General features: G+C 39.6%; 1 pseudogene; it reads right to left on the bottom strand.

Annotated features, from left to right (window-relative positions):
* On the bottom strand, positions 1-27,752 carry LOC140500456 (ferritin heavy chain-like; annotated as a pseudogene).
* Positions 27,753-27,904: the final 152 nt, after the last annotated feature.

The raw sequence follows: 27,904 nt of genomic DNA, 5'->3' as shown, positions 1-27,904 counted from the left end.
AAGTGATTAGCCTCTATCCAACAGTCTGCTCATTTGTGACCCTATTCACTAAATGTCAAAATAGAATTGGAGGGAGGAGACAGAGTAATCCAGACTGGAACACTCAGGACTCTATAATAAGAAGCTCACCTGCACAGGACATTGGCCAGCAGGACTTCTGTTCAGATACTCTGATGCTAATGAGAATACAATTGATCCTTTGTTCTCTACCTTCCTACAAGTCTTTGAACTCTAGAGATAGGACTCAGGTTAAGCAAGGGAGTACCTCAGTGATTAAAGCCTGATGAAATTCACACAACATGGCCGTATTCTTCCTTCACCTGCCTTGTCCACAACTGGCTGTATCTGAAATCAATTGTTATTTAGTAGGGATGGCCTCTGGATACTAGTCTCTGTTGACAGCAGCAAAGGAATGGAGAGCAGGGTGACTCAATATTCAGTCACCATTTTCCTATCAAAGACTCGTTAAAAATTCGTGTAATCTCCAAAGGAAACTAGGACCTCTCAAACCAGCCATTTAGTCTGAATTTCATCCTTTCTAAAGGAACCAATGCAGGCTTGCTTTAAAGAGGTGGCTTCCCTAGTACACTTGTGTTTGCTCACAAAGATGTTAATTTAGAATTCTTCCTGAACTTGAAGCAAGTACAAAGTATTTCTGAATGGGGTTAATAAGACACATAAGAAAAGAGGATTTAATTTATCAAAATTCTTTTTATGTACAGAAAATAACGTTACCATTTATACAGGGCTTAAAGGTGTGCAAAGACCATAGTAGATGTTATCTCATTTCATAATGATTTCATAAGAGCCCTCTGAGGTAGGTGCAATTATTGTCCCTATTTTTCATACAAGGAAACTGAAGTTAAGTGATTTGTCTTGGGCAACTCAGCTGGTATGTGTCTGAGGCAGGAATAAACTATGGTCTTCCTGACTCTAGGCTCAGCACCCTTCCTCTCTGGGCCACCAAGCTACCATCCATTCATTCTGAAAAGAGCAGCTCTGGACTTTCACAATATCCTCAGATAGTATTTACCATCTTTCCTTCCTTTTTCTTCTCCTTCTCCCTTCCTCTGACCCAAGATTTTCATATCACAATTTACCAGGTCTATATCCCAATCAGCCTTCCCTTTTCCCCTCAGGGAACACCAGAACTTCACTGTCTGCTACGTTATGTGGCCAGGTGACCCTCAGAATCTCCCTAACACAAATGGAAGTGATTCAGTTTCTTCCCATGGCACTGGTAGACTGTCCATTTTTCACAAGCACACAACAATGAGGTCAGCACAACGTCTCTGTAGACCTTCAGTTTGGTAGTTCATCTAATACCTCTTCTTTTCCAAACTTTTCTTCAGAGCCTCCCAAACACTGAGCTAGCTCTGGCAACTTGTGCATTAACCTCACTCGCACTATAGATTCCTGGAAGTACACTACCAAGGTAAATGAACTTATCCAGAGCTTTCAAAACTTCTCCATTTGTTGGTGGCTTCCCTAGTGCACTCATGTTTGCTCACGATGATATTAATTTTGAATTCTTCACAAACTGGAAGCAAGGACAAAGTATTTCTGAATGATGCTAATCCAACAAATAAATAAGAAAAGAGGATGTAATTTATGAAACTTCACTTTATCTACCGAAAATAAGTTACCATCGATATAGCACTTAAAAGTTTGCAAAACACACTTGATGTTCATCAGAGCCTTGTGAAGTAGGTGCAGTTATTGTCCCTGTTTTACACACAAGGAACCTGAAGTTAAGTGATTTGTCTAGGGTAACTCCGCTAGTAAATGTCTGAGGCAGGAGTTGAACTCAGATCTTTCTGACTCTAGGCTCAGCACCCTTACCCTTTGGGCAGCCTTGCTATCATGCCTTCATTTCCAGAAAAGCAGCTCTGGATATTGACAATATCCTCAGATGTTATTTATCCTCTTTCCTCCATTTTTCTGACCCTTCTCCCTGCTCTAACCTAGCCTTATCATATCAAAATTTACCAGGTCTCTGTCCCATTCACATCCTTCGCTATTCCCCTAAGGGACAACCAGAAACCAGAGAAACTCAACTAAGCTCCAAGTGTTAATGTATTCACCCCTTCCCCAGACAAGCTTGTATATTAACAGGGTCTTCCAGAAAGAAAATCCACTTACCTTAGGGAATCAATTGTAGAGTTTTCAGCTCCACACAAAGAAAGGAATTTCTAATAATGAAGGCTGTCCAAAATGCAATGGGATTGGTAAGGTCATTCTGGGTATTCTTCACCGTCCTGGTGATCTTCAAAGATTTGAGATAAGCATTGATTGGGGGTATTGAGTTGTCTTTATTTTTTTTTTTCATCAGTACCCAGTCTCTTTTTTTGGGATGCAAAGAGTGCCAGTTTTTTGGTACAGATAATGATCAGATAACCAAAATAGACATACACTGAAAAACAGGAGGACTCTTGCCCACAGTTCCCAGGTGTGGGGGAAACCAGGTGTGACTTAGCTCTCATTGTCACTGTCTCCAAGAGTGTGCTTGTCGAAAAGACATTTCTCCTTGCCAGAATTTGGTGTTCCCATTTTGCACAGGTTGGTTACTGTGATCACCCAGTTGTTTGATGGACTTTACCTGTTTGTCCAGGTAGTGAGTGCGGGTCATTCTTGTCAGTTTACAGCTTGTGCAATTCCAGTAACGACTGATTGACATTTATTTCCCAGGTCAGAACACACTCCATTGCATTCAACCCATTCTTCCAGTCTTCTAGGGCAGATTTCTTGATTTCGTGCAGGAAGATGTGGCCACAGGGTTGCTTCTGGAGTTTCATCAGCTTCTCAGCATGCTCCCTCTCCTCGTGTGACTGGTGGAGAAAGTACTTGGCAAAGTTCTTCAACGCTACATTATCTTGGTCAAAGTAGTAAGACATAGACATGTAAACATAGGAAGCATAGAGCTACAGGTTGCTGTAGCGGTTGATGGCAGCCTCTGAGTCCTGGCGGTAGTTCTGCTGCATCTGAGAGGGGTTCGATGTGGTCATGTCAGTAGCAGAGGGTGTGCAGAGGTTGGGGATGAGGCTATGGACGTGGTGGGGGCAGCAGAGGTGGGGCCGGGGTAGGTAGTGACTTGAGCTGTGTCTGCTGAGTGAACTGGAGGACAGAGGAAGTGTTAGTGGAGGTGAAGGTGGACAGGTGGCTAAGGGCCGCTCTGGCTAGGAATCAAGCAGTGGGTTCCATATAAGCACAGTTGAAGAAGGAAACCTCAGTGACTCCAATTCTTTGAGCTTCTGACCAATTGGGAGTATGGTTGAAGAGTCTCTTTGTTGATTAGTTATATAAATTATTTCAGAGGAGCTTTGGGTTTACCTTCCAATAATGATTCTGTGACTGGAAAAAGAAAAGTTTGAAATCGTTTAGCTGGCCAACAGGAGCATGGATTTTGAATTGAGAGATCTTGCAACATCTCTTGAACGTCACAGCATATTGGAAGCCATACATTTAGGCTTAAGCCAATCCTTGGTTTAAAGCTTTAGAAATGGCTAATATTGTTTCTGTGATTAAATGCCTGTTCTAGATTAAACTTAGTTCTTAGGAAAACAGATAAAAATTCAGTTGTTAGGGTGTTAGCACAATAGCTAACCCTGGAAAATAGCATTGTTGGAGTCAATATGAAAGCAAGACTTGCATGAACAGGTGTATTTAGTTGCAAAGAGTCTCTCTGGAATCTGTTTCCATTTGGAGCAGGAGGATACCTTTGGAAGAGGGATTCTTTTTTTACAGTGACGTTCCTGGAAGTGGGGATTTTTACAAGGATGCTCTTGGAAGAAGGTTTTCTTTTGGTTTCTGTGCTTTTCTTTGTGGTTTTTTTTTTGTTTTTTTGTTTTAGTTTTTTTTTTTTTTTAAGGAATGCTAAGTTCTAAACTCAGAGAAAATATTTTAATTGAACATTTGGTGTAATGGAAGGGAGAAAAGAGAGAAAGGGAGCGAGAAACACTTTGGAGATTGTACAGTAAAAAGGTAGTAAACGTTGAATTTGCTTATAAAATGGAACTTCGGAAACACTAACAAATAAGAGCTTTGGGCCACCTTTCACTGAGTAATCTCTTCTCATCTATCTTCGTTGTGTTCTAGGCACATTGGCAATGTCCCCTGCCTGGAGGAGCCTGGAGAGTCTGCTGGCAACCTTGCTGTTTCAGGCATCAGGAGATGGTGCAAGGACTATACTCACGGAGATGTTCTGGCTTTTCATTTTCAGTTTCCCTCTAGTCCCTCAGTTTCACCGAGGGGTGTGAGTAGTCTGTGGCAACCTGCTCTGTGTAAATGCCATCCAGGGTTTTCACTTCTCAGACACCAGTGTAAGACTTGGACTTGTGATCCTGGTAGCCCAATTCACTGAAGGTTGGACACTGGCCACAGCTTATTGTACTGTCATTTGCAGCCAGGAGAATACCAGTCTTCCCATAAGCTAAGCTTCTAATGGTCTAGCCACAGAGATACTGAAGAGCTTTGGGATACATGGTGGACTCCTGAGATGTGTTGGTAGCTCCCCAGAAAAACAGGCCACCAACTTCACTGAAGGTGAAGGAGCAGGTGTAGCTGGCATAGATGGCATAGATTTGCCTGGCTCCAGGACCTGGGAAATCAAAGAGCTTCAGCAGTTGAGGGATCATCTCATCCTTCTGTCCTGCATGGCCCAGCCAGGCATCCACTCGAAACCCTCAGGAGAAAGCACCTTTCTGAGAATCCAAAACAGCGTGTGATTGGTGCCATAGGCCACATCTCAGACAACGACATTGGGGACTGGCAAAATCTGTCCATCTTTTGTCTTTTCAATGAAAATGGCAACTCAACAAGGGACCAGCTCATAGTCGTATTCTATCCTTTGAGGTCAGGCATGAATTTCCCTTCAGAATTGTGTCCTAGCTGACAATATTCAGAGCACCAAAAGAGTAGATGTTTCCTTTGCAATCCATTTTCATGCTGAATTCAGCCCCACAAGTCTTTTTGGTATTTGGCTGGTCATTGGACATTATCAGTGCAGGACTGGGGATGGCATCGCTCTGATTGCCAAGGCCAAGTTTTCACATCTTCTTCTTTCTAAAGGGAAACCCAGAGCCAGTTTCTGTCAAAGTCAGAATTTGGTTCTTCCCACAGCCAGCAGATACCATCACTTCCTTGCTGAGGATTTCCATGAGTTTGGGGACTTCCATTCTCTTGGTAGCACCATGTCCCAGCTGCCCCTTCTCATTTCGATCTGAGCTCCACAGCTTTCATTCTGTGGTGATGAGGAGACTGTGACCAGGAGAGGGGTCAGAGACCACCATCCAAACCTGGATTCTGGACAGTCATTTCTGTGTGGCCCCTACAAGTTCTGCCTCAGAGTGCCGTAAGCAGCTTGCTGTTTAGTCACTTCCTTTTGACCAATGAGGTCCCAGTTCCTCACCCCCAAAATCCAAAGGTGCCCTCTGCACTTAGAATCTTCAGAATTGGGGAGGAGATGATAGGGACAGGGACAAAGCCTTGGTGCCCCATACCCCTGCCCCAGCCCCACACTCATGATCCTGTCCTTGTTGTGCTGTGGATCTGTGGTGACACAGCAGGATTTTTACAAGGATGCTGAGGATTTTTAGAGGAGGAGATTAAAGCAGGGGAAGAGAGTGACATGGCATTTGCCATCCCAACAGAGGTCTCCTTGATTTGAGGATTTTCTGACCTGTGAAAATGCTCCTCTCCTCTTGCTGAGGCCAGGAGAATAACACCCAGGCAGCTGAACTGACTCAGTTCCCAGAGGTCCCCCATGCCTGATGACCCTAGCTTGAGACGTGGTTGTACCACCTTCCTTCTGTCCAGGAACACCCCGCCACCCCAGTTGGGAGTAGTGGAGACAGAAGCCCCAGTCCCTCCGTGCATCTGAGGTGATCAACAAAGGTGAGCCAGACAGCAAGGTAAGCCCCCTTTAGTGGTCATCAGAGGAGCAAGTTATTACCCTTCCATGTTCCCCTGCATCTGAGGGTTGAGACAGGGCTAGACTCATAACGTTCCGTACCTACAGATTGAGAGAATGTTTGGTCTTTTACCTTGGGACATTGGCATTGAAAGGTCTTGGTGTTAATGTGTTTTCCTGGATTTACCCTATTACCTAGCTTTTTCAATTCCTAGATTATTACTACAACTATACATAACTATATCCATATCCCTATCTACATTTATTCTATATCTGTATCTCTATCTTCATATCTATATTCATATCTACATCTATTATGTGTCCCTACCTATATCCCTGTCTAATCTCCATATATTTCTATTTCCATATCTATAGCCAACCTGTATCAGTACCTATATTTATCTATATCTATATTCATGTCCATATCTATGTCTAACCTCTATCTTTACCTATGGAAGTATATCAGGGTATGTATATTCATATCCATATTTATATCTGAGTCCCTATCTATATCCCTGTCTAATCTGTACATGTTCCTACTTCCATATTCATAACCATATCACATCTCTATCTGTGTCTATGTTTGTATCTGTATCCATATATGTATCTGCATTTATCTATATCATATTTCTATGTAAATTTATATCCATGTCCATATATTCATATCCCTATCCATATCTAATTTGTATCTGAAGTGTATATCTGTATTCATGTCCTTATCTTTATCCACATATACATCCACTCATTAACATATATACATACACAAATGTGCATGTCTGCTACATGTATGTGCATATTTTCTCTCCATTGATTTAAATTCTTAACCCCAATTCAAGGACAAGACAAGAGATTCTGAAGTAATGACAAAAATTTTCCCAGCTAATGCGTTATTCTTCAGTTAGATATTTGATCATAATATCCCCTTCCCCTCACACTGTAGGCCCACATAGCCTTTTAAAAAGCAGCAGTGAAAGTCATATATCATATCATGTTTCTTTTCTCTCATTAACATAAATATCCAGTTGCTAAACTCAGCTCACTCTGTCAGGTGGGGTTCTCACAGGAGAGAGTATCAGAAATGATCCCATTTCATTCCTAAGAAATATCCTAAAATGACATGAGCGGAGGTTGCTTTTATTTAAAAATCTGTATTAAGTTCTCAGTTAAGAACCAAGAAGGGATATTTATTAAAACATATAATATTTTCATCATAACTTATATAAAGCAGTCTTTGTGTTCCTGTATATGCATCTTTAGTTCAAGAGTTTACCTGACTAAAGATTTTTTTTCACTTTCTGCATATTAATTGATGAGTATAAATACTTCTCTCTATCCATTTCTGGCAAAAGGGGGAGAAAACAACCAAAATCACTGTGCTTTTTTAGTTTGGTTTGTTAAAGAGATCTTTCCTTCTTTTCTGATATAACTACTCTTCTAGTAAATGATGGGAACTAGGTGGCAGGTGGTCTGGAGTCAAGACTGTTTAAGTTCAAACCTGGCCCCTGGCACTTTACTGGTGTGTCCTGGGCAAGACACAGTAAAATGAAAATAATAGTACCTGTCTCCTACAGTTGTTGTGAGGATCCAAGCAAATATCAGTTAAGAGATTAGCACAGTGTCTAACACATAGTGGTGCTTAATCCAAAGTGTGAGGAAATGAAAAGGATGATTTCTCATACACACACACACAAATATTTTCTAGAATTCATTACAGGTAGATAAATTCATTGCCAAGTACTGAAGCAATGAATACCATATGTGTGTATGTATGCATACATATATTTAAATGCTTTAATATTTCTATTATTTTAGTCAGAAAAATCTTGTATTAGTATAAGGTATATGTGTATGAATATATATAAAAATATTACTCATTATTTGACTATTCATTATTTGAGGCCTCAAAGTCATGAAGCTGCATTTTGTTTGAGCCTGGGTTTGCTTGATGGTAGCTGATTAGGCAATGCCCAGTGAGAAAACTTCTACCAGTCAGCGGATCAGCAATTATCTTGAAATTTATGGTCATAGAATATTGCCCAGAGGATTGCAAGATGAAGTTAACTTTCTAGTGCGTTTTACTGGCAGAATCTGAACTCAGATTTTCTTGCTCCAGAGACCATTCTGTTATCTTCCCTCCCCTGGAAGTTCCTGAAGGAAGCCACAATTGTAACATGAATATATATCCATGAATTCACCACTTTTAAAATTAGTTGCCTCCATTCCTACTTAACGCTAACATATTTCCAAGACCATCCTCTTTTGTCTGTGTCTGAACAAGTCATTTTTGCCTGAATTACCTTAACTGTGAAATGGGGATGATAATAGCAGTTATCTCCCGCAGTTGGGGGAATCATATGAAGTCATTGTCAATTGGTCATAAAGTTCTTAGCCTTGTGCCTGGCACATGGTTAATTGCTACATAAGTGGGAGTTATAATTATCATCACTATTGTTATTATTTCTACATACAGGAAAAGGACCAAGCCCCACCATTAGACTGCTGCAAGCTTCAGGAGTTTCCTATCTGCAATTAGCACTTATGCCACTAGGGGTCAGCAGTGGGTCTAATGCCAGAAAGACCCTCAGACCTAGAGGCACATACACTGAACTGAAAGCACTTTGAGTCCCGTTCTTATCTGTAGGAGACTAAGGGCTAACCCTCAAATTTCATCCCAGTAAAGTTAGCTTGAAAAGTATCCCATTTGTGTTTAGCTGGTTTTGTCATTTCTTTGCAGTCCCCTCTGACTTACTATAAGAGCCATCCATTTAGGATTTGTTTCTAATAAGTGGGGAAGAGGCCCTGAATGCCAGTTCAGCTGTTTTTCTCTTTTAAGTAAACGAGTGCTTTTCACCACTACCATGTGATGGCACACTTTGATAATGAAATGGAGGCTCTTTGGAGTAATATATTTATCTCCTCCACAGTCACTCATCCTTGAGTCCCACCTCCTGAAGCACCTTTTCACATGTAACACAGTCAGAAGCACCTTCTCCTTCATATAGAGAAACACTGATGAGTAAGCAGAGATTCCTGAGTATTCTCCAGAAAAACTCTCAAATTTTCCATCTCACTCCTGCCAGTATTCCAACAACACAATTTTGTGATGATCCATTGTCAGGAATTATACAAAATCAAAAACTAAACACCTGAGCATGTAAGTTAACCTCCTAAGTTTCTCCACCTCATTTCTCTGACAATGCGTTTTTGCTTCAATGACATAGAGTAACAGACTCAAAAGTCCCTTGGACAAGGCAAGTTGACCCCTGGAAGTGACCCTTGCTTCCCTTAATGAACTTCTCAAAATATTGTGTTGACAGGCTGATTGTCAGGTGCAGTTATTGTCAAGTGAGCATCAGAGAATTTCAGAGTTGAAAAGAAATCCAGTGACCACTTAATTCAAACGACATACTTGATAAAGGATGAGCATTGCAACTTAACTATCAGCCTCTGGTTCAAGACCTTCAATAAGACCTTCCACTACTCCCAGTGGCAGCCATTCCACTTCTGGAGAGCTCTAAATGCTTGAGCATTTTGCTTTAGATCAACCTCAAATTTAGGCTTAATGTATACATTATTCCCAGATCTGCCCTTGGGGTCAAACAGGACAAATCTAATTTCTCTTCCATAGGTTGGGCCTCTCAAGTACTTAGAGTTATTGGGTTACTCCTTGGTCCTATCTTGCCAGGAGAAACAATATAACCACTTGTTCAACCAATCTCAAGCTGGCCTGTGCTCCAAGCTCTTTATTATGGAAATTAACCATGTCTGGATACTGTCCTGCCCATCAACGTCCTTCTGAAATTTGGGGCTCAGAACGAACGCTAGAGTGTAATTGGGCTTTCACCACAGGACGATCACCTCCTTATTCCAGAAGCTTTACCTCTCCTGATGTTACAGGTTCACTAATACTCTCAGATCTTTTTCCAGGGAAACTGCTGATTATATAGGATCTCAGAACTTTATTTCTCACACACAAGTGTAAGACTTACAACATTTAATCTTCTTAGATTTAGCACAATATTCGAAGTCATTCAAGATCTTTTCCATTCTTTTTTTCTTTTAAAAAAAATGGAGATAGTACTTGTTCTTCTCCAGGCCTTCCTTTGCTAAACAGTCTCGCCAATATCACCAGGAGATGTTCAGCAATGTCACCGAGCACTTCTGTCTGTGCCCAGGGATGTTATTTTTAGGCTCCATGACTGGAATTCATCAAGGACATCTTTGACCTCCTCACTTAATTTGCTAATGAAATAAATGTGTATGAATTCATGAATATATAGTATATATTTTCTGAATGTCCTCTATTTCATTGAATATATATTCTCCCCCTTGAAATATTATACTCCATTTTGCTGGGTAGATGAGTTTGAAGCCTAGAGTTCCTTTGACCTCTGGAATATCCTATTCCAGTATTGTGGAAATACAACGAGGACAACACAAGATCTGGCAGCTTGCACATTATATCATCTCTGCTAACTCTTCTGTTTTCCTGTTTGTATTTCCACAATACACAAATTGTTTCTTTCTTACAGCTTGCAGTATTTTTTCCTTGACCTGGGAAGTCTGAAATTTGACTACAATATTCCTAGGAGTTTTTCTTTTGGAATCTCGTTCAGAAGGTGATGTGAAGATTCTTTTAATATCTATTTTACCCTCTGGCTCTAGAATACCAGGGCAGTTCTCCTTGATAATTTCTTGAAAGATGGTGTCTAGGTTCTTTTTCTCATCATGGCTTTCAGGCACTCTGAAAAATTTCAAATTGTCTCTCCTGGATGTATTTTATAGGTTGTTTGTTTTTCCAGTGAGATATTTCACATTGTTTTCTATTTTTTCATTCTTTTGGTTTTATTTTACAATTTCATGACATTTTATAAAGTCATTAGCTTCCATCTGCTCCATTCTAATTTTTAAGGAATTATTTTCGTGAGGGAGCTTTTGGACCTCCTTTTCCACATGGCCAACTCTGGTTTTTCTGGCAGTCTTCTTTTCATTTGTTTTTTTGATGTCTTTTGACATTTGAGTGTTTTAAGGTGTTATTTTCTTCAGTATTTTTTTCGGTGGGGTTTTTTAAGCAAGCTATTGACTCATTTTACATGATTTTCTTACATCACGATCATTTCTCTTCTCAAGTCTTGCTCTACTTCTCTTACTTGATTTTCAAAATCCTTTCTGAGGTCGTCCAGGACCTGTGACCACTTCCTATTTTCCCTGCATGCTTTGGAAGTAGGAGTTTTGACTTTGTCTTCTGGTTGTGTGTTTGATCTTCCTTGCTACAAAGTGAGACTGTGTGCTTCTTGGTTTTATTACTGCACCACTCCAGTTATAAGGTTCACTTTTTTGCTCACTTTATAGGCATATTCCTTTTACATGTTTATTCCCTTTCTACCTACTACTGACTGCTGCTGCTACTACTACTATTGCTACTGCTATTATTACTAATACAACTAGTACTACTACTACTACTACTACTACTATCACCACCACTACTACTACTACTGCTAGTATTAATATAGATTACAAAGATTTGCATGCTCTTTATATATGTTAAATCATTCAATCCTTTCTACATCTCTGTAAGGTAGGAGCTATTATTTTGCTTTTTCAGATGAGGAACTTGGGACAAAGAAAGTTTAACTGACTTGATGGGCAGGTCACCAATCATTTTCTGGGGCAGGATTTCTACTCAGGTCCTACTGACTCCGAATCTAGTACCTTATCCACTGTATCCCTCATCCCATCCTTCATAGGTTTTCTTTCTTACAGATTTACTTCATTTACACGTCTTCACTCCATGTTCTCTATTTCCTTTAGGGTTTGATTCACTTTACTTTTTGACCTCTTAAAAACTTGATAGGCCTTCCAAACTATTTTCTCTGAGTTGTCTAAGCAGCAGATAGGCAGACTTATCTAATTTTTCTCTTTCTTCTATCCTTACCAATATGTTTCATTTTCCTTTTCTTATTTGCTATAACTTCTGCATTTTCTTGAGTTTTCTTCCTCCCTTTCCAGATTATTTTCTGGATTCTTCTTCATCTAGAGGTCTCATAAAATGGAGTCCACTTCTTCTTCCATCAGCTCAAGTCAGTCTTCAATTGTTCCTCAACGTTTCCTAAATTTCTCTTCCGCAAATCCAGTCTCTGGCCTTCTTCACTCATTCATCTAAAGTCTTCTCTATCCTTTTATTCAATTTTTTCATTTTCTAGTCTTTTCTGATGTGCTCCTTCAGGATCATGGTGTTGTGATCACGATATAACAGATTGTTGAGTGGAAAGCTTGTTTGCCATCACCACTTGCTGCACCTAGAGTAACTCCTCAGTCATGCTCTCTAAAGAATGCTGCTGCTCCTAAATCTAGAATTGTCAAGGTGATTCTGATTCAATTAGCAGACCTTTCATGTGATCTGGGATTTTTACATCTCCTGGAAGGATTCATTGTATTTTCTTGCCATCATCTGACTGCAGCAAATGGTAGAATAATTCCCTAGCATTCTCATTAGTAGCAATTATTGTAGGTGATGGAATGCATACATCCCCAAATGTTTAATAAAGTTTAACTAATACTATTTTTATTTACTGCTATGTCTCAGCTTGCATTTGACATTCTCCTCCAAATGTCTGCACCATGACTTGGTCAACCACATCTTCCTCCTAGTGATTGGATACCTGCAAAGCAAATCAGCAGACCAGCCCCAGCACTGGCCCTGTTTACAGAAGACAGGATCTGCAAAGCACAGGGAGCCGAATATTTAAATGAAATGAACAATATTATATGAACAACTTGCATGTTGACACACAGTACAACAACTATTATAATGAAGAATATTAGTATGAAAAAAACTACTCCCACCATTTTGTCTATGGACTAGATCTTTCCACACATTCCTATTAATTGTGAAATAAAATCCCAGAGCCAAAACCTCACTGTGAAGTGCCACTTAGCAGCTCACAATATTTTCAACTTGATTGAGGGTTCAAATGTACTGAAATTTATTCTAATGAATCCCCAGACCCTTTGAGTTTCTTCCTGAAAAGATTAAGCCATGTTTACGATTTAATAATGTCTGCAAAAGATTTTGATAATTTCAAAGGTACATATAAATGTAACTTCATTCAATGCAAGTGGGGTAAGGGAGGGACAGCTTGTGAGATAGTTTTTAAAATCAGTTGTATAACTTTGCACTGTAGAGGTGAAAATGGATCATTTATTTCAAATAGAAAAACAGGGTATAAATACATTAACACCCAAGCAGGTTTCAGTGGCCAAGAGTCAACCATGATAGGGCACCAGAACTTCCCTCACATCCCTCTCACAGTCTCCCGTAGCCCTTCTAACTTCCCCCTTACTCTCACCACCAACCCTACCCCACCTTGCCCCACCACGTACTGAAGGTTGTACCTGAGTCTAGCTGAGACCTAGGCCCCACCTCTAGGGGAGCTCATGGTGGGGTCAATAACTCACCCATCTGATGACCACCAAGGGTGTCCCACGTTGATGTCTAACGCACCTCAGATACACTGAGAGGGCTGAAGCGACTGTCACAACTACTCTCAACTGGAATGACTAAGGTCTTCCTGGACAAAAGGAAGGCTGTCCCAAGCCAGGTGGGGAAACCTCCAGAAACCAAATCAGTCCTGCTGCTTGAGTGGTAAACTCCTGGTCCCAACAGGAAGCCACAAACCCCTCCCCCTGCTGGGAAGTGACTGGCCATGCCTTGTTCTTCCCCTGTAGATGGTGTGGCTGTCCTTCTCCTCCTCTTCCTCTTCCTTGTCCTCCTGTCCTCTTGCTTTTCCTTCTCACCATCCTCCTCTCCCTCATCTTTCTCTCCTCATCATATTCCTCTTCCTCTTTTCCCTTTTCTCCTCCACTTTTTCATCCTTTACTCCTCTCTTTCCAGTCCCTGCTTTCTCCTTCCTTTTCTTTTTCTTTTTCCTTCTTTTCCTTATCTTCTTCTTCTTTCTTGATCTTTTTGTGACCCTTCCTTTTTTCTTTTTTTCTTCCTTTTCCTTTTCTGCTTTCTCTTCCACATCAGTCTTTAGGCGTAGCATGGATCCTAGCACAGATAAACAAGAACATAGTAATTGTTGTATCCATATATCTATTGAGATGGCCCCATTCCCAATCAATGACACTCAACTCCCCAACGACCTTGGCCCCATCCATCATACCCACACTGAAAAGCAGCATATGGATAAAAATTGTTTATCTGAATAATCTTGTTGCTATGCAGTTGGATGGATGATAATGGCTATAAACTAAGTTAGGACTAAAGGGTATATACTCCCTACCACCAGTATAAGTGATTCCCCCCTAGCCAACTACCTCTCCTCATTTGAGAACCTGTTTACAAAATATCCAAACTTAATTAGGGGGAGGCGTCAGAGTAATCCAGAATGGAACACTCAAGGGTCTATAATAAGAAACTCACCTGCACAGGAGATTGGCCCCAGGACCAATGTTCAGATACTCTGAGCCTAATTAGAAAACAATGGGTTCTTTGTTCTCTTCCTTCCTTCAAGGCTTTGAACCCTAGAGATAAGTCTCAGGGTAAGCAAGGGAGCAGCTCAGTGATTAAAGCCTGATGAAAGCCACACAACATGGCCCCATTCTTCCTTCACATGCCTAGTCCACAAGTGGCTGCATCTGTATCAATTGTTATTTAGTAGGGAGTGCCTTCTGGTACCAGTCTCTGCAGACAGCAGCAGAGGACTGGAGAGCAGGGTGACTCAATATTCAGTCACAATTTTTCTATCAAAGGCCCCCTAAAGATGCCCATAAACTTCAAAGGAAACTAAGCCTTATCAAAGCAGCCATTTAGTGAGAATTTCCTCCTTTGTAAAGGAACCAATGCAGGGTTTCTTTAAACAGGTGTCTTCCCTAGTACACTCGTGTTTGCTCACAAAGATGTTAATTTATAATTCTTCACGAACTGGAAGCAAGGACAAAGTCTTTCTGCATGATGTTAAGAAGACAAATAAAAGAGGAGGTAATGTATGAAAATTCATTTTATGTAGAGAAAATAATAAATTGCCATTTATATATGGCCTAATTGTTTGCAAAGCGCATTGTAGATGTTATCTCATTCATAATGATTTGGTAACAGCCCTGTGAGTTAGTTGCAATTATTGTCCCTATTTTACATACAAGGAAACTGAAGTCAAGTGATTTGTCCAGGGTAACTCAGCTAGTATGTGTGTGAGGCGACATGTGAACTCAGGTCTTCCTGACTCGAGGCTCAGCCCCCTTTCCCTCTGGGCCACCCAGCTACCATCCCTTTATTTTCAAAAGAGCAGCTCTGGATTGTCACAATATCCTCCCATATTAATTATCCTTTTAACTTCCTTTCTGTTCCCCTTCTGCCTTCTTCTGACCCAACCTTTTCACATCACTATTTTTCAGGTCTGTGTCCCAATAACAGCCTTCCCTGTTCCAGCCAGGGAGAACCAGAAACCAGAGAAACTCAACTAAGCTCACTTAATGTATTCCCTCCTTCCCCAGACATGTTTGCATATAAAAAGAGTCTTGCAGAAACAAAATCCACTTATTTAGGCAATAAATTATAGAGAGTTTCCAGCTCCATGCAAAGAAAACACTTTCTATTAATGAGGGCTGACCAAAATGCAATGGCTTTCTCAGAATCTTCACCACATTGATGATCTTCAAAGGTTTGAGATAACCATTGAGTAGGATACTGTTGAATAGTGTCTTTGCTGATGAGTTATATCAATTAGTTGGGAGGAACTTTTGGTTTTTTTTCCAATACTGATTCTGTGATTCTGGAAAGACAAAAGTTTGAAATCTTTTAAGTGGCTGAAAAGAGTATGGAATTTGAGTTGAGAGGTCTTTCAGCATCTCTTAAAATGTCACAGGATATTGGCATGTATGTGTTCTGCCATGGGTTAGTTCTTGGTTTTACAGCTTTAGAAAAGGCTATGATTGTCAGTTTTACATAAAATGGAGCAGAGCCCAGCCCTACCTTGGCCATGCAGCACTGAAAGGAGCAGATCCAAGCAGGCTTCAGGGAGAGAATCTCCAGCAGCAGCCCAGATCCCTCAACCCACAAGTGCTAAATGTCAGTGCGTGGGACCTTTGGACTGGCCAAGAGGGGAGCAGGGTTTCCCCATAACTCAGGCATCCTCAGGTGGCAGCAGTAGAGGCAGCAGCAGACAAGGCTCCCAAAGCAACAGTAGCCTGCATCCATTGTTGAAGTTCTCATCAGAAAGCCCCTGAAGGTAATGAGCCCTGTGTGGTGGCCCTGCCCCAACCTGAGCAGCTGATCTTAATCTCATACTGAATAGCAGCCCTGCCCCTGCCCAAAGCCCCTAAGGTTTGAGAGCAGCTCATTTGAATCTCAGTCCTCAAGTGCTGGCTTGGTGGTAGTGAGGACAGCTGGTAGTGGAGAGGATACTCTGAAGTCAAGTAAGTGGCTGGGAAAATGCCCAAAAAAGAGAAAAAAAGAAGATTTTAAAAGCTTACTTTCTTAGGGAACAGGTGTCTCCACCCATCCTTTCAGATGAGAAAGAACAAGGCATACTGTCAGAGGAAGTCAAGGCCTCTGCCTCCAAAGGGAACTTAAACTGCTCTCAGGCAATAGAAGACCTTAAAAAAGAATTTAGCAGCTTACTTAAGGAGAACCAAAAAAATGTTGAGGAAAATAACAGCTTTAAAAAGAGGCTAACTCAATTGGAAAAAGACATCTAAAAAGCCATTGAGGAGAAGGAGGTTTTAAAAAGCAGAATTAGCCAAATGGAAGAGAAGGTTCAAAAGCTCACTGAAGAAAATTATGTGTTGAAAGGAAGAATTGAGTTCAGAGAAATGAATGACTTTGAGTTAAACCAAGCAGTTAGCAGACAAAACCAAAAATTTGAAAATATAGAAGACAACGTGAAACAACTCATTGGAAAAACAACTGATCTGGAAAATAGATCCAGGAGAAATAATTTTAAAATGATAGGACTACCTGAAAGCCATGATCCAAAAAAGAGTCTAGACATTATTTTCCATGAAATTATCAAGGAAAAGTGCCCTGATGTTCTATAATCACAGGTTAAAACATATATTGAAAGAATCTAGTGATCATCTCCTGAAGGAGACCCAAACAGAGAAACTAGGAATATTCTAATATTTCAATAATTTCAATATTTCAATATTTCAAAAATACTCTTAGGAACATTCCAAATTTCAGAGTTTCCACATCAAGGGGAAAGTACTGCAAGTACCTAGAAAGAAACAATTTGAGTACTATGGAAACACAATCAGGATAACACAGGATGTGGCAGCTTCAACATTAAGGGGTTGAAGGGAATGAGATATTTCAGAAGTGAAAGGAACTGGGATTGAAACCAGGAATCACCTACCCCACAAATCTGAGGATAATACTTCAAAGGAAAAAAGGTTCATTCAATGATGTACATGACTTTCAATCATTCATGTTGAAGACAAGACCAGCTATGTATAAAAAATATTTTATAGTGTCTACCTTAGCTTTAAATGGCTTTTGTCTTTCTATCTCTTGCGGTTGGGCTTTGTTAGTAATAGATAAAAATGTAGAAGATTTGTGTGGTTTTATTTTGTAACCTGCATCTTTCCCAAAGTTGTTTATTATTTCAATAGTTTTTTAGTTGAATCTCTAGGATTCTCTGAGTATATCCCTGTATCATCTGTGAAGAGTGTTAACTTAGTTTCCTCTTTGCCTATTCTGATTCCATCAATTTCTTTTTCTTCTCTTATTTCTACAGCTAACATTTCTAGTGCCATATTGATTAATATTGATGACAATGGCCATGCTTATTTCATCTCTGATCTTATTGGGAATGCATCTAACTTATCTTGATTGCACATAATACTTGGTGCAGGTGTTAGGTAGGTTCTCCTTATAGTTTTCTGGAAAGTTCCCTTTATTCCTATGCTCTCTGGTGTTTTTAGTAGGAATGGATGGTGTATTTTGTCACAAGTTTTTCCTGCATCTGTTGAGATAGTCATGTGGGTTCTGTTAGGTTTGTTTTTGATATGACCAATCATGGGAATTGTTTTCCTAATACTGAAGCAGCCCTACATCCCTGGTATAATGCCTGCCGGATCATAATGTGTTATTCTCATGAGTTGTTGCTGTATTCTTTTTGCTAATATCTTTTTAAAAATTTTTGCATCTCTATTCATTAGAGAAAGTGGTGGATAATGTTCTTTTTCTGTTTTGGCTCTTCCTTGTTTAGGTATCAAAACCATATTTGTATCATAAAAAGAATTTGGGAGGACTCCTCCTTCCCTGATTTTCCCAGATAGTCTATATAGTACTGGAATTAACTGTTCTTTAAATGTGTGATAATTCACTTGTAAATCCATCTGGCCCTGGAGATTTTTTCTTAAGGAGTTCACTAATGGCTTGTTCAATTTCGTTTCCTGAGATAGGGTTATTTAAGTATTCAACTTCTTCTTCTGTAAATCTGAGCAATTCATATGTTTTAAAATAATCATATAGCTCATGTAGATTGTCGAATTTATTGGCATACAGTTGCGGAAAGTAATTTGTAATTATTCCTTTAATTTCCTCCTCATCGGAGGTGAGTTTGCCTTTTTCATTTTTGATATTGCTACTTTGGTTTTCTTCTGTCTTCTTTTAAAATCAAGTTGACCAAAAGTTTATCAATTTTATTGTTTTTGTTTCATAAAACCAAACCTTAGTTTTGTTTATTAGTTCAATTGTTTTCTTAATTTAAATTTTCTTAATCCTGTCTTTGGTGTTCAGTATTTCTAATCTGGCATTTACTTGGGGATTTCAAATCTGTTCGATTTCTCACTTTTTCAGGCCCAATTCATAGATATCCTCTTTCTCTATTTTATTCATGTAGGCATTCAAAGATATAAAGCTTCCCCTAAGAACTGCTTTTGCAGTATCCCATAAGATTGGTGGGTTGTCTCATTATTGTCTTTCTCTTGAATGAAGTTGTTGATTGTTTGTATGATTTGTTGTTTAACCCACTCATTCTTAGGATTAGATTATTTAGTTTTCCATTAATTTTTGGTCTATCTTTCCATTGGATTTTATTACATGTGATTCTTATTGCATTATAATCAGAGAAGGATGAATGAGTATGTCTGCCTTTCTGAAGTGGATTGTTAAGATTTTATTGCCTAGTACATGGTCCATGTTTGCATATATGCCATGTACTGCTGAGAAAACAGTATATTCCTTTCTATCCCCATTCAATTTTCTCCAGAGGTCTGTCTTACCTACCTGTTCCAGTGTTTTATTCACCTCCTTTACTTCTTTCTTGTTTGTTCTGAGGGTAGACTTCTCCAGTTCAGAAAGGCAGAGGCTGAGGTCCTCCACTAGTATAGTTTTGCTGTCTATTCTTCCTGTAACTCCTTTTACTTCCCTCTCAGATTTCGGATGCTATACCACTTGAAGCATATGTGTTTAGTAATGATATTGCTTCATTGTCCATGGTGTGTTTTAGCAGGATATTGTTTCCTTCCTTATCTCTTTGATTAGATCAATTTCTGATTGTGCTTTTTCTGAGATTAGGGCTGCTACCCCTGATTTTTTTACATCACTTGAAGCACAATATATTCTGCTCCAACCTTTTACCTTCATCCTTTATGTATCCCCCTATTCAAATATGTTTCTTGTAAACAACATATTGTTGGGTTCTGGTTCATAATCCATTCTGCTAACCCTCTCGGTTTTTTGGGAGATGTCATCCCATTCACATTCACAGTTATGATTACTATCTGTGTCTTTCAGTCTTTCCTCTTTCCCACATCTTCTACTTTTAGTTCTCCCTTCTTTTGTGTTTCCCTGGATTAGCCTTGGAGCTATAAGTGTGGAGGAGGGGTGGTCTGGCTACAGGAGGTCTCCTCAGCAGAGTAAGGGCAGAGGCAAATTCCTGGCTGTCATAGTTTTTAGGATTGTAACTGTAGAATTGAAAGAGACCTTAAGAAATCATTTAGTCTTCTCCTAAACTTAGTCATTTAATTCTCATTTTAAGATGAGGAAAAGGAGGGTGAAGCAGGTTAATTAATGTTGAGAGTCACCTAAGTAGCAAATGTCAGAGGTGTGATTTGAACTGAGATGATCTGACTCCAGAGCCGGTGTCCTAATGTAGTAAAATATATAACAGTGTCTCCAAATCAAACTTTTCCCACTATTTCAATGAAATGTGCTGGTCTCCATAGTCAGTCGAGTTTCTTGAAGTGGCCTTTTTCAGGTACCAATCATGTTCAGACAGGGAAGACCTCCTGCCTACAACTATACATATTATATAGTATGTATAGTTATATCGTGATAGTTATAGTTACATAGTTATATTATACAGTGGTTTTTGTTTAGTTAATTGGTAGTTTATAAATTATTAGCTTTGAATTTCTAAGATTGATTTAGTCTCAGATGAGCTCCAAGAAAAAGTGCTTATTTGAAAAATCCTCCTTTACCATCCTGGGTCTGCAGAAAGGCAAAAATATTTCTGGACCCAAGAACTTCTCTAGAGTTTAATTTTAATTTGGGCCCCATGACCTTGGGAAGGACTTATGGTCTAGAGTTTCTACTAGAAGGAAGAAAAGTCAATCGAAAGCTCATGGCTTAAATGAGGAAGGGAAAATTATGTTGGAGAAGCTAGGTGATGCAATGGATAAATCCCCAGCGAGACTCAAGTTCAAATCTGGCCTGAGACCCTTATGAGCTCTGAGACCCTGGACAAGTAATTTTTGCCTTAATTACCTTAACTGTAAAATGGGGATGATAACAACAGCTACCTCCCACAGCTGTGGGAATCACATGAAGTAATTATAAATTGTTATGAAGTGCTTAGCATTGTGCCTGGCACATAGTTAATTGTTATATAAATGTGAGTTATTATTATCATCCCTATTGTTATCATTTCTACATATAGGAAAAGAACCAAGCCCCACCATTAGACAGTTGCAGGCTTCAGGGTGTTTCCTCTCTGCTATTAGCACTTATACCACTAGGGGTCAGCAGGGGGTCTAACGCTAGACAGGCCCTCAGACCTTGAGGCACAGACCCTGAACTGAAAGTGCTTTGAGAGCCCCATTCCTAGGTGGAGGAGACCAAGGGTTAACCCTCAAATTTCATCCCACTAATGTTTGCTTGAAATGTGTCCAATTTTTTTCTGGTAGACTTAGTACTGCATTATAATACAAGAAATTAAATAATTCCTAATGGTCTCTTAAGTAAAATGCCTTCCACATACAGAGAAAGATCTATGGAATTCTGTCTCAAAACGAAGCAGAGCATTTTCTTTTGTATTATGTCTTGCTTTGTTTTATGAGTTCTCCCATTCATTTTACTACTTCTATGTAATATGGCTAAGATGAAAATGTATTTAATCTGAATATATGTGTAGAACCAATGTAACACTCTAAGCTGTCTCAGGGAGGAAGTGGGGAGGTAGTGGGGAAGCGGAACAGGGAGGGGATAAGATATATGGAATTGATCGTAGATCACTGAAAAGAAATAAAATAATGATAATAAAAAAGAAAGGAGTCCAAATTGTATATGGTTTGTTTTGTTATTTTTTGCTCTCTTTTCTGACTTCCCAAAAGAGGCATCCTTGTAGTATCTGCTGCTAATGAGTGGGGAAGAGGCCCTCAATGACAATTCAACTACTTTTCTATTTTAAGTAAACTACTGCTTTTTGCCACAACCATGTGATGGTATTCATTGATAACCAAATGGAAACCCCTTTGAGCAATAATTTTTCTCCTATACAGTCACTCATCTTTGACTACCAACTCCTGAAGCACCTTTTCACATGCAACACAGTCAGAAGCACCTTCTCCCTCATGCACAAAAGCACTGATGAACTAAGCAGAGACTGATGAGTATTCTCCAAAAAAACCCTGAGATTGTTCATCTCCCTCCTGCAAGCATTCCAACATTACAGTTTTGTGAAGCTCCTTTTTCAGGAATTATACAAGATCAAAAGTTAGTCACCTGAGCATTTAAATTAACCTGCTAAGTTTCTCCACCTCATTTCTCATTTTACTTTGGTAACATACACTAACAGAGTCAAAGGTTCCTTGCGTAGGATAGGAAAGTTACCATCACTTCCCTTAATGAACAATATTTCTCAAAATATTGTGTTGATAGGATCGTTGTCATGAGCAGTTATTGTCAAGGCAGAATCATGAAATTGAATTCAAACTACGTACTTGAAAAAGCATGACCATTGCAACTTAACGGTCAACCTCTGCTTAAAGAACTCCAATAAGACCTTCTACTACTCCCAATGGCAGCCATTCTGTTTCTGGATAGCTTTAATTGCTTGAGCATTTTTCTTTAGATCAAACTTCAATTTAGGCTTAATGCATGTATTGCTCCCAGGTATGTCCTTGGGGGTCAAACAGAACAAATCTAATTTCTCTTCCATATGTTGGGGCTTTCATGTACTTAAAGCGAATTATTCTATTACTTCTTGGCCCTATCTTGACAGGAGAAACAATTTAACCACTTGTTCAACCAGCCTTAAGGTGGCATGTGCTGTAAACTATTTATTATAGAAATTAACCATGTCTGGATACTGTCCTGCCCATCAACGTCCTTCTGAAAATGGGTGATTCAGAAATGAACACTAGACTATTCTTTGCATTTGACCAGGGAACGATCACCTCCTTATTCCAGAAGCTTTATCTCTCCTGACGTTACAAGGTCACTAATCCTCTCAGATCTTTTTCCAGACAAACTGCTGATTATAGAGGACCTCAAAACTTTATTTCTCAAACCCAGGTGTAAGAACTTACCACACTGAAATTAATCTTATTAGATTTAGCACAATATTCAAAGCCAATAAAGATCTCTTCCATCCATTTTTTTCCATTTTAAAAAAATTCAGGCCAGTATTTCTTCTTCTCAGGGCCTTCCTGTGCTGAACAGTGTCACAACTATCACCAATGGTAGTGCAACAATCTCATCTAGCAATTCTGTAAGTTCCCAGAGATGTTTTTTTCTTAAGCTCCATGATTTGAATTCATCAAGGACATCTTTGATCTCCTTACTTAATTGGCTAATGAAACAAATTTCCATATATTTATAAGTATAGAGTATATACTTGCTAAGTGGTAAAAATTTCCTAATTAGTCATTTTCATTCTGTCCTTTCTTCTTCAAAAGTTATTCTTCAACAGAGAAAAAAGAAGTGACTTGATCGTGGTCACACAGCTAATAATTATCTGAGGCAGGATTTGAACTCTGGTCACACTGACTCCAAATCTAGCTCCCCATCCACCTCATCACCTCATTCCATCATTTATAGGTATACTTTCCTTACAGATTTATTCCCTTAACAACTCTTCTCTCCATGTTCTTGATTTCCTTTATGCGTTGATTCACTTTAGTTTTTAACTTTTTAAAAACTTGACTGTTTTCTCTGAGTTCTCTAAGCAGCAGATAGGCAGACTCATCCAATTTTTCTATTCCTTCTATCCTTACCAAAGTATTTCACCTTCCTTTTTGTACTTTGCTATACATTCTGCACTTCCTTGAGTTCTCTTTTTCTTCTTTGAGATTTTTTCCTTGATCCTTCTCCATCTGGAGTCCACGTCTTCTTCCAGCAGCTCAAGTCAATCTTCAATTGTTCCTCAAATTCTCCTAAATTTCTCCTCCCCAAATTCAGTCTCTGGCCTTCTTCACCCTTCCATCTAAAGTCTTCTCTATCTTCTTTTTATTCCATTTATCTGTTTCATTTTCTAGGATTTCTAGATCTGTTCCTTTGAAAACTGGGGTCCTGGGGATGTAGTTCCATATTATAGATTTTTGGGTGGAAAGGTTGTTTGCCATCACCACGTGCTGCACCTGACCAGCACTTGAGTCATGCTCTGTAAAGAATTCTGCTGCCCCTAAATCAAGAACTGCTCAAGGTGAGGTTGGTTCAATTACCAGACCTCTTACGTGATCTGGGGTTTGTCCTTCTGTGACAAGGATGCTATTGTGTTTTCTTGCCATCTTCTGGTTGCAGTATAGGTTAGCATAGTCCCCAAGCATTCTCATTAGTAGCAATTACTATAGATGATGGAATGCATACAAGTCCAAATGTTTAACAAATTTTAACTAATGTTATTGTTCTTATTCATTCATAAGCTTCGTCTTGTATTTGACATTCTACCCAAAGTATGTACAGCAAGTCTAGCTCAACCATATCTTCCTTCTAGTCACTGGATTCCTGCTCCACAATCCAGCTCTCTAGCCACACACTGGGCCTCTGTGTAGAGCACAGGATCTCCAAAGCAAGGGGAGCCCAATATTCAAATGAAATGAGCAATACTACGTCATTGGCATGTTGACCCACAATAGAAAAACGGGTATAATGAAGAAGAATTTCAGTGCGGAAAAAAATTATTCAAAACTCATTGACTGTTGACTAGAGCTTTCCACACAGGCCTATCAACTGTGAAATAAAATGTTAGAGAGAAAAATCTCACCATGAAGTGGCCCCTTAGCAGCTCACAAGCTTTTAAATTTGGTAGAGGGTTCACATCGAGTGAAACTTATTCTAATGAACCCCCAAGCCCTTTGAGTTTCTTCCTCAAAAGATTGTCATGTTTGTTATTAAATAATATGTGGATAGGATTTTGAAAACCTTAAAGTTACATGGAAATGTAAGCTCATTTTACCCAACTGGGGAAAGGGAGGGACAGCATGTAAGTAATATTTTGTAATCAATTGTACAACATTACACTGTAGAGGTGAAGAAGGATCATTTATTTAAAAGAGAAAAATAGTTCAATGCCCATGAGTCAGCCAAGCTAGGCTACCAGAACTTCCGTCACATCCCCCTCCCAATCTCCCCCTCCCTTCTAACCTTCCCCCTGAACTCATCACCCTGCCTGCCCCCCCACCTCCCCAGGTACTGAAAGTTGTATTTGAGTCTAGCTGAGACCTAGGCCCCAGCTATAGGGGATCTCATGGTGGGGTCAATAACTCACCCATCTGATGACCATCAAGGGTGTCCCTCATTGATGTCTGGGTCACCTCAGATACAGTGAGAGACCAGAGGTGACTGCCACTACCACTCCCAACTCAGATGACCAAAGGAAGGCTGTCCCAGTTCTGGTGGGGAAACCTCCAGGAACCAAATAAGTCTTGCTGCTTGAGTGTTTAACTCCTGATCTCAACAGGACTGGAGAGGGACTCTCAAAGGCCACAAGACCCCTCCCCTCTGATGGGAGGTGACCAGTTATGCATGTTTATTCCCCTGTTGTTGGTGTGGTTGAACTCCCCCTCCTCCTCCTCATTCTGTCTTCCTGCTTTTCCTTCTTGTTGTCCTCCCCTCCCTCATCTTTCTCCTCAACATATTACTCTTCCTCATCTTCTCCCTTTTCTCCTCCACTTTTTCATCTTTTCCTTTTCTCTTTTCAGTTCCTGCTTTCTTTCCTTTTTTTTATCTTTTGTCTTCTTTTCCTTCTTATATTTCTCTTCTTTTTTGACCTTTTTGTGCCTCTTCCTCTTTTCTGCTTTCTCTTCCTCATCAGTCTTTCTTTTTATTTCTCAACTTCCTCTTTTCCTTCTTGACTTTTTCCTTCTCCTCTTCAATTTGCTTTTCCTTTTTTATTTTCTTTTCCTATTTTTTATCCTTTTCTTCTTTTTTCTAATCTGTTTCTTCTTCCAGGCACTCCCAAAAATCTGTTTTCTTTTCCCCATTGACATTTCCACCGAAATTAGAGATTTTTTCCTCTTACTTAAAGGACTTGCAAGATGCATGTATGAATTGGAGTACTTATTTCCTGCCAAGATACACAGGCACAGATGCAAAGGTAGATGGACACACTGCAAGAACCTTTCATCAATCAGAGCAAAGTGTATAGATTTGAAAGAGTGAGTTGGTCACATTCTGTTGGTTCAGAGTACTCTGGAATTATGTGCCTACATTTCCATGGAGCCACACCCACATTAACAAAATTTAGTTATAGCATGGAGCCTAACATAGACAAACAAGAACTTAGCAAGTGTTTTTATCAGTCTCTCCATTGAGATGTCCCCATTCCCCATCAAAGACACTGAATTTCCCACACCTCACCCCCACCCTTCATACTCACACTCTAGAGTAGCACAGGGATAAAAAATACTTAGGTGAATAGTGTCATTACAGTGGAGTTGAATGGAAGAAAATGAGTATGAACAAAGTTAGGGCTAAGTAATGTATATCCCTTATCTGAAGTATAAGTCTCTACCCCACAGCCTATGCTCATTTGTGAACTTGTTCATAAAATGTCAAAACATAACTGGAGGGAGGGGACAGAGTAATCCAGACTAGAACACTCAGGGCTCTATATTAAGAAGTTCACATGCACAGAACATCGTGCAGCAGGACCCCTGTTCAGATACCCTGAGGCTAATTGGAAAAAATGGATTCTTGTTCTCTACCTTTCTTCAAGGTTTTGAACCTTAAAGACAAGACTCAGGTCAAGCAAGGGAGCAGCTCAGTGATTACAGCAGGATGAAAGCCACACAACATGGCCCCAACTCTTCCTTCACCTGCCTTGTCCACAACTATCTGCATCTGATATCAATTGTTACTTAGTAGGGATGGCCTTCTGGTACCAGTCTCTGTTAATAGCAGCCAAGGCCAGGAGAGCAGGGTGTCTCAATGTACAGTCATTCTATCAAAGACTCCCTAAAGATCCCTTTAAAATTTAAAGGAAACTAGGATATAAAAAAGCAGTCATTTAGTGGGAATTTCCTCCTTTCTAAAGGAACCAATGCAGGGTTTCTTCAAGGTGGCTTCCATAGTACACTTGTATTTGCTCACAAAGATATTAATTTGTAATTCTTCACAAACTGGAAGCAAGGACAAAATATTTATGAATGTTGTTGATATGACAAATAAGCAAATAAGAAAATGTGATGTACTTTGTGAAACTTCATTTTATGTACAGAAAATAATAAGTTACGCTTTATACAGGGCTTATAGGTTTGCAAAGCACAATGCATAGGTTATCTCATTTGATAGTCATAAGAGCCCTGTGAGGTAGGCACAATTATTATCCTTATTTTACATACAAGGAAACTGAAGTTAAGTGATTTGTCCAGGGTAACTCAGCTAGTAAACGACTGAGGCAGGGTTTGAACTCAGGTCTTCCTACTCTAGGCTCAGCACCCTCACCCTCTCAGCCACATAGCTACCATGCCTTCATTTCCAAAAAGGCAGCTCTGGATTTTCACAATATCCTCAGATGTTATTTATCATCTTTCCTCCCTTTTTCTTCCCTTTTTCCCTGCCTCTGACCTAGCCTTATGATATCCAAATTTACCAGGTCTATGTTCCATTCACAGCCTTCCCTATATCCATAGGGGACAACCAGAAACCAGAGAAACTCAACTAAGCTCCAAGTGTTAATGTATTCACCCCTTCCCCAGACATGCTTGTTTATGAGAAACAAAATCGACTTACCTTAGGGAATAAATTGTAGAGAGTTTTCAGCTTCATGAATAGAAAGATTTTCTAATAACGAGGGCTGTCCAACATGCAATGAGTTCCTCAGGTCATCATGGGTAATCTTCACCATAGTGGTATCTTCGCGCGTTTGACATAACCACTGATAGGGGGTATTGTTGAATAGTCTCTTTGCTTATGTATTATATGAACTGGTTGGGAGACACTTTGGTTTTTCCTTCCAATATTGATTCCATGACTCTGGAAAGATAAAAGGTTGAAATCTTTCAGCTTTTATAAACAATCAACCTTTTTTTTCTTCTTCCTCCTTTTTTTGTTTTTTATTTACCTCTAATTCCTCAACATCTTTTGTTTTCTACATTTTCTCCTCTTGCTCCCCCGACCCCAAGAGTTCCTTGGAAGTCTGTGCTCTTCCTATTCAGGCAGACCCTTTCTGAGCTCTCAGGTCTCTGTGTTCCCATGGCATCCAGTGGCAATGCTTACATAATAAGGGGAAAACTGAACAATCCCTGAAGAATCTAAATGAGAATCTTAGAGCTGGAAGGAAATACCTGACTCAGGTCAACTGCCTTCAAGTGTAATTCAGGGCATTG

Source organism: Notamacropus eugenii, chromosome 4, assembly GCF_028372415.1.
Source record: "Notamacropus eugenii isolate mMacEug1 chromosome 4, mMacEug1.pri_v2, whole genome shotgun sequence".
In the NCBI taxonomy this organism is placed as follows: Eukaryota; Metazoa; Chordata; class Mammalia; order Diprotodontia; family Macropodidae; genus Notamacropus; species Notamacropus eugenii.
This window is presented reverse-complemented; position numbering and strand designations above follow the sequence as displayed.